Source organism: Lepeophtheirus salmonis, chromosome 7 (assembly GCF_016086655.4).
Source record: "Lepeophtheirus salmonis chromosome 7, UVic_Lsal_1.4, whole genome shotgun sequence".
Classification (NCBI taxonomy): domain Eukaryota; kingdom Metazoa; phylum Arthropoda; class Copepoda; order Siphonostomatoida; family Caligidae; genus Lepeophtheirus; species Lepeophtheirus salmonis.
Window position 1 is genome coordinate 891,966 of NC_052137.2, and position 7,470 is coordinate 899,435.

The 7,470-nt window shown below is 34.4% G+C and overlaps 1 long non-coding RNA gene across 1 annotated transcript; it reads right to left on the reverse strand.

Moving 5' to 3' along the window:
- Positions 1 to 3,440: 3,440 nt before the first annotated feature.
- Positions 3,441 to 4,094, reverse strand: LOC121121167 (uncharacterized). The gene is made up of 2 exons (XR_005865355.2): positions 3,982 to 4,094; positions 3,441 to 3,867 (listed from the first exon to the last, which is right to left on the reverse strand). It is a non-coding gene; the product is annotated as an uncharacterized lncRNA (long non-coding RNA).
- Positions 4,095 to 7,470: the final 3,376 nt, after the last annotated feature.

A 7,470-nucleotide genomic window follows, 5' to 3' on the forward strand; every position in this document is an offset into this window, starting at 1 on the left:
TAGGTATTGAAGAAAAAAAAAATATATATATTGCATTATTCATTATGAAGCGTTGTGTACAATTTTACTGAATTAAAAAGATATCATGTTTGGTCGTAAAAGTATTGAATTTAATATTGTAAAGAGAACTAAATCATCGTCAGTTTCAAGATTTTCTAAAAAAAACAACTAAAAAAGCAGAGTATAGTGAGCTAAAATATTTTACAATGTTCGATGGCTATCCCGGTGGGGAAAAGCTAGAACGAGTATATGGATTGAGAGAAATTATATCTATGTTATTATCGAGCAAGAAACAAAATATTTCTTACATTCAAGCTCCACAGTGGGCTAGCTTTTCACGATCTTCATGGACACTTTGACTCACTTTGAATCTTGAACTTTTAGGAAAGAAGAAGATTGTATTTGAGATGTTTGGTCGTCGAATGACTGTTTTTGAGAGAAAAATACAAGTTTGGGAATCACAGCTCCAAAAAGGAAACTACTCTCATTTCCCAAGCCTCCAAAATCACAGACGTCTTCATGAGTTCTATTAATGAGTTAAAGAGTGTTTCTCACGTTTTGCTGACTTCTGGAAATATAAAATTCTATTTCAATTATTTGGCACTACTTTCGAAACAGATGTGGAGCAAGTGCCAGATAAATACCAGTTTGAATTAATTGACTTACAATTTATTGAACCTTTGAAATCAAAATTTCTTTTCGAATCCACTCGTGACTTTGATAGGAACTGTACATTACCAACGGGAGAATACCTATAAATATATTATGAATAGCGCAAAACTGATAATGCCCTTGTTATGATGCATATAAGCTTGTGTACAACTCTTTTGTAAAATGAAGTAGGCTAATAGTAATTTGAGAACAAGATTGCGTGACGACCACCTGAATGATGTTTTGCTCCTGTTTTCGATAAATATTTAACCTGATACAAAATAAAAAAACACTACAAAATATGTAGAAAAAAGTGTCTCATTAATTAATTAGTATTGTTCCTAATTTCCTTTTTCTAGTAAAATATCGATTTTTCTTTTAAATTGTGTTTATATTTAATTTCTTGATTATAATCTTGTAGTAAAAAATAAGGGTACTGTTTAAATAAAATTATACTGAATCCTTGTTTTCTCTAAACATCCAGAAATTCAATTATATGTTCAATAACATGGTTTTCCACCATGTCTCTGCAGTGATAGTTTTTTGGCCCTCTGCCATGAGACTACATAGTTGTTTGTCCCTGGTTTGACGACCTCTAAACTAAAACATATAAATTAGACAAAGGGGGGATTACTTTCAAATATAATAATAAATCCCCCAACCCTTAATATCTAAATATATCTGAAGATGCAGGAAGAGGATTTTACCACACAAATTGAAGTTTATATATGGTCAATATAGGTAATTTTAGCTTGAATCTGCTTTATATCCTTATAAGCTATAACTTATTATGATAACTTTTGATGAGGTCATAATAATGAAGTAAAATTTCATGAGTTTTAAAGTGATGAGCATAATTGTGATAGTAGCGTATCATTTTCCATCACTAGATATTACGGATAAAATATAAATAAAGATTTTTTTTTTTTTTGGGTGTATCAGAAAAATAAGACAAAGGAACCGGATAATTGAAATAGTATTTGAGGGTACGATTGCATTTAACACAACTCCTCCCAGCCCTGTTTATCTGGAACTTATGCAATATATTTATTTTCACAAATGATTTTCCCAGCAATTTTTCATGTAGTTTCTAGTTTCCGTATGTCGAAAGATAATGTAGTGGCAGGGCATGAACCACTCCAGGCTGACATTCAACAACACTTCTACCATGAATTGTCTCAAGTAAAAGGCAACTTAGCTAAAAATAGGGTTTCTCTTTCTGAAACTTGATTCTAAACGTTAATTGATGAAGTGAAAAAAACAGCCGAAGTCAATCATTAGGAAGAGACCAAGAGTATATTTGTCTTCTTCAACATTATGACATAATGACAGTCGGGAATAAGACCAAATTAATATATTATTTAATAGAAAATTCGAGTAATATTCTATTTTATATCTCAGACTCTGAGTTATTTATCATTCTCGATAAGACCCATTCGGCTATTGGTCAAGGTGGAAGAGACAGAATTTTGAAAGAACTTGCTCAAAAATACAAGAACTTTACACGTTATGATGTTGACCTATGTCTTAGACTATGTGAGTTGCCAGAAAAAAACAAAAAGGTGACAAAAAGGTATTGTGGTTAAACCAATGATATCTTCTGAGTTCTACTCTTGATGCCAAGTTGATCTCGTTGATTTTCAAGCCCATCCTGATCAAGAATACAAAATTTTTAATGGTGTATCAAGACCATCTCACTAAGTTTGTGGTTCTTAAGGCAATATCAACGGCGTTAGAAGAAGGCTATCATCTTATCGACATATTTACTTTGTTCGGTGCTCCCACTATTCTTCAGTTCTATAAGGGCCACGAATAGTAAATAGAGCGGTAAATAGTCTAAAGGAGTATTAACTAGCCTTAAAAGTCGTCCACAGGAAGCCACACTACTCAAAAAATAAGGGGAGCGTTGAACAAGCTAATTAGGACTTTGAAAATATGTTGTGCACTTGGATGCAAGATCAAAAAAGCAACTATTGGAGCGAGGGAATAAGATTCGTTCAGCTTATGCAGAATATAACCTTTCATTATGGGATTAACAGGTCTCCATACGAAGCTCTGCAAGGCAAAAGTGGGTCTTTGGACATCATTTCTACCACATGACATTTTTCAAGATTTAAAGACTGAGGAAGAACTCGAAAATAATATAACCAGTATTCAAAATAACAGGGGAGAAAAAGAAATAGAAGATACACCATTGCAAGAGCTAATCTAACCTATGATAATCAATACCAAATCAGTTTTGATTATTTTAGTATCGAAAAGCCTCCTACTTCTGTGTATACAAAAAAAGCTAATTTCTCCTGGCATTTGCTGTGTATGCTAAAAAAAACAAGGATGCCAGCACTTGTCAAAAGTGCTACCGAAACGTACTCACCATGTGCGGACAATATCCTCAATAGCAATGTTTGTAAAGAAGTCAAAGTTGTTGGGGTTAACATTTTATGCCATGTTTACTTTAATATTGAGACCCAGATAAAAGGCGGGGTGAGAATTGAAGATACCCTGACCGTAAAATCCCTCTTCGATCAGCAGCTATTTCTCATCCACAGGGAGTGGGCAAGGATGTGTCAAATGTATGTTCAGTACAAAATAGAAGGTGCCTTTGTCTAAAAAGAAAGTTAAGTACAATTCAAAATGTAATTTAGTCTTTCTGCTTCAATATGTTTTATGTATATGTAAATTTCTCCGAATGTAACAAGATTTTTCAAATCAAAAGATGTATGTGTGTGTAACATCAGAGTTTCAAAATCGTTTTTTGCAAATAATATAATAACTAATGTCATTCAAGCTTTTCCATTTTCAGTCTCAGTTTTGCTATCATTTTTTTCAGAAAAATATATTTATTTTGAAGGTTATTTATTTCAAATTAAGAAGAGTCGGAATAGTGTTATTCTAAGGCCCTGCTATTACATTTTCAAAGGCAGAAGTCAAGTGCTCTGTTGTAATGACTTTGGTAAACAACCATCTGGATATAAGCAATGCGTAGGTCTCAAAGATGACTTGGATCGACAGGAGAAGGGTTGTGGCGTTGAAGAAGGCTGTGAACCGACTCAGGATTGGCTCCAGGAGCCCTGTTACGACTATGTGTCCCAGGATATTTGGGCCTTCTAGCTCCCTCACCTTAATCCGATAGACTATTGTTTATGTTGGTACATTTATTGAATGGTTAGGAGAGGTCCTCACACTCTAAAGAAGTCCCTCATTGACTCCATCATCCTGGAATGCAAGACTTTAGATTGAAGTTTTTTAAGGATTATAAGGAGAAAATAATGGCTCTCAATGGAATTTTTTTAAATAAAGCAGAAACCAAATCTAATAAAGAAAACCTACTTGGGACCCCCTGTCTGATCAAATAGCCTATACACTGTATTAACCTGTACGACAGAGCAATTTCCCTGTTCGGACGGTTGGACAAGTGTTAATGTACAGCCCCGGCAAGATACAAGATACCCAGCACTAGCCCAACAGTTTTTTAACGAGCGAGCCACGGACTTGCAGTCTAGTGTAGCTGACGAGCCCTGTTTACAAACCTAGTTATGTGACGCTTTATTTATAATACATGGATGTTCCCAGTTTTTAAAAGAACTAATTTAATGAATGTACTAAAAGTAGTAGGAGTATATGTATGTAATGTTATTCATGTGGCGTAAATATCTGCATTTTCTCTCTTCTTCTTCATCCTCGTTTCTTGTTCATGTAGACAATAGACTATCACATTACACACATGGGTATGCATGCATACACATTCATTTATAAGTATAACTAAGCAATGGGACACTGCAAATATCTTATAAGTTATAACTTGATATATGAATAACTAACTTGCTTACTCCTCCCCTCCTCTAGACGACACATAATATTCCTTCTACTCTCCACTATAGAGAGGGAGAATGATAATAAAATAATCCATATTTATAAGTAGTGATGAAAGTTGTGTGTATAATGCGCATGTTAACAAAAAAACAACAACCAAAATCAACATGGTAACTCTGACAATTTGAGGTTGATTTGGAAAAAAAACAGCTGCAACCAACTGTGACAAGGGGAGAAGGAAATAAACAATTACATTGTCAAGAATTACACCGATGTCGATCCCCAATTTTACTTTGAGTCCAACAAGGACTTATAATTATAACTCCAGAGCAAGTCCTCAAGTCCATCTTTGATGAGCATACCTGAATGTTCAGTCAGTTTTGGAATATAATTAAATCTATTAGTTCATTTAGGAATTAAATAATAATATTGATTTACATAACTCAAAACTGCGAGTAGCATTGAATTACCATTTTACTCCCTTTTTCTTTTTTAATCAGGAGGGATCATTACGCAACCAAACAACATTGCAATATCCTCCACGCCAGTGTCAGCACAAAAAGGCTGCAGATTTTATCCAGACTGCATACAAGAATATCCGAAACTTATACATCAACCATATGTCTGACTTCTGGCCAGTCTCCATGTGGGCTCCTCCATCCTCGATCTTTTCTTGACTTTTCAGTTTGAGATGTTCTGGAGAAAAAGGTCTGCCGCACCTCTCATCCAAATTTGGACCTGAAAGTGTGGTACCCCATGTACAACTCCTTTATCGTATTTTTTTGAATAAAATCTTGCAGGCCTTTTTGTCAACTCATATTACATAGAATCCTATAGAGTTAAGGGCTCATTCTAACAACCATTGTGTATAGTTAATGTTTATACAAAAGAAGAGGAACAGTGAAGTACATTACACGTCTCGAAGAAAAAATTAAAACCCTCTCGTATGTTTAAAAAAACAACATGAACTATGGGATTTTAAATATTTTTATTTCAAATAAAGTACAAAGTCATAGGTCATGTGTCTTGAGGCTTAATCTATATAATAGCCCTCAGAGGCCAAACAAATGATCAATGCCTTGATTAAGCCCCTCTCTCTAGGGGCCTTAGTTCTTGGCGAGAGCGTCTATAGTTCATGACAGTTCTTCTAATTTTTGTGCAGAGTCCTACTGTTACGCCCAAGAGAACCCCCTGACCACTTGGGTGGCCCAGAGGATCACAGTTCATTTTCAACTGAGACCTTGTCAGGGACCAGTAAGTGATGGTGCCCATCTTTTCGAGGATCTCTTTGTTCCTGATCTTCCTGGATTTTACTTGTAACCTCTGCAAACTGAAATAGACCTCCAGAATCCTCCAGTTTCATCCTGGTTTCTAGAAAAAGGTGTATTAGAGATGCCACGGTTGCTGATTTGTTAATTGAACAGGAGTGCATCTCTGTTCATCTTATTTGACGACGACATTAGTTTATCGTGGATTTCATCTTTCAAAATAATGAATGTGGCTTTATATTATGTTTAGCAACGAGTTTATGTAGCAAAGTTTGTTTTATTCGTCAACATGTTGAAAAGAAAAGAAAATGGTAGTACCAAAATTCTAAACTAAGTTTTGGCGAATTTTTTTTGTGTGAGGAGATGACATCAGTTCTGGGAGTTGCGTGTGAAAAGTATTATCTTCAAACTTTTAAATTTGTTTCTGCAAGAAAGGCAATTTTTTTGTCTAGCAGTTCTAAAAGTATTGCTTTAAACAAGAAAAACAAGTATATTTGTCCAAATTGACATTTATAAAAAGTATCATTCTGTCTAAATTTCAAAGATTTGTCAAAAAGTGGCCAGAACGATGTTACTATGCTTGACAACCTAAGCTAATATTACCGTTAGTATGATAATATTTTCATATAATACAGTGTAAGGTTTAACTAAGGATGTAGCATGCCTTAATATGGGACTTTAGATATGTACCCTCCCATGGTCAATTAATTTAATTTTTCCCATTAATATAGAAAGGCTTAGTTGTTAATTTTTAACACTCTGGTTCAGCCATCCTTTGTCATAAACAAACAAAAAAAAAAAAAATTCGCTCGTCATCACGTGTGAGCAAAATGTCAAAAGGCAGGACATTTAATCTATTTTTAGTGAAGAAGATAAGAGAGGACATCGCCAAATCGATGAATCACTTTACCAACGACTTCGTTGTGGCTGCTTCAACCATCAAAATACCCGTGAATGGTGACTTGGGATGGTTCTCATAAACGAGGACACCATACACATTAGAGAGAGAAACCAACAAAACTCCAAACGCTAATGTGGATTCACTGAAGGCGGCCATAGCGGCTGTGTAGGACAAATTGTCTGAGATGTTTGTTATCAACTCCTCCAAGACCTTTTGGTGACGTGTAAAGGCTGTCATTGGTACTAATGGTGGGCATAGCGAGTGAGCAAGTTTGCAAAAACCTTGTTTACGAGTTTTGTATAAAAAAAAAATAATGTTATTGTTGAAAATCAAAAATTACAAAAGTTATTACAAAGATGTATTTATGGTGACATCACTGGTATACGATGAAGTCATTAATGAAAGATTGTTCTATAGGACGTCTTTCTTGAAATTAAGGGCAGGATAATACAATTATATAATATGGCAATAATTTTATAGAATTCAAATCTAGGGTTTCTCATTTCCTGGGAAAACACGTTTATAGATATGGGGATCCCGTTACAGAGCCATGGAGGAAGGGGCAAGGTTGATACTTCCATGTATAAAGTCGTAAAAGTTGTATTATTTATGTAATTAATGAGACCAAAATGTAAAGCAAATACCTCATAAAATTATATTTCATATTTGAGTTGGAAAAAGTCCTTTGAAAAAAAAATCGATCTTTTTTAAAAGATATTAATACTTTCTAAAATAAATTGTGTCATAAATGACACAATTTATTTAAAGGGGCAGAAGAAAGATAAACCTCTAAGAAATCATTAAAAAAGGGTGTCAGAATTAAATTTAGACATGGTT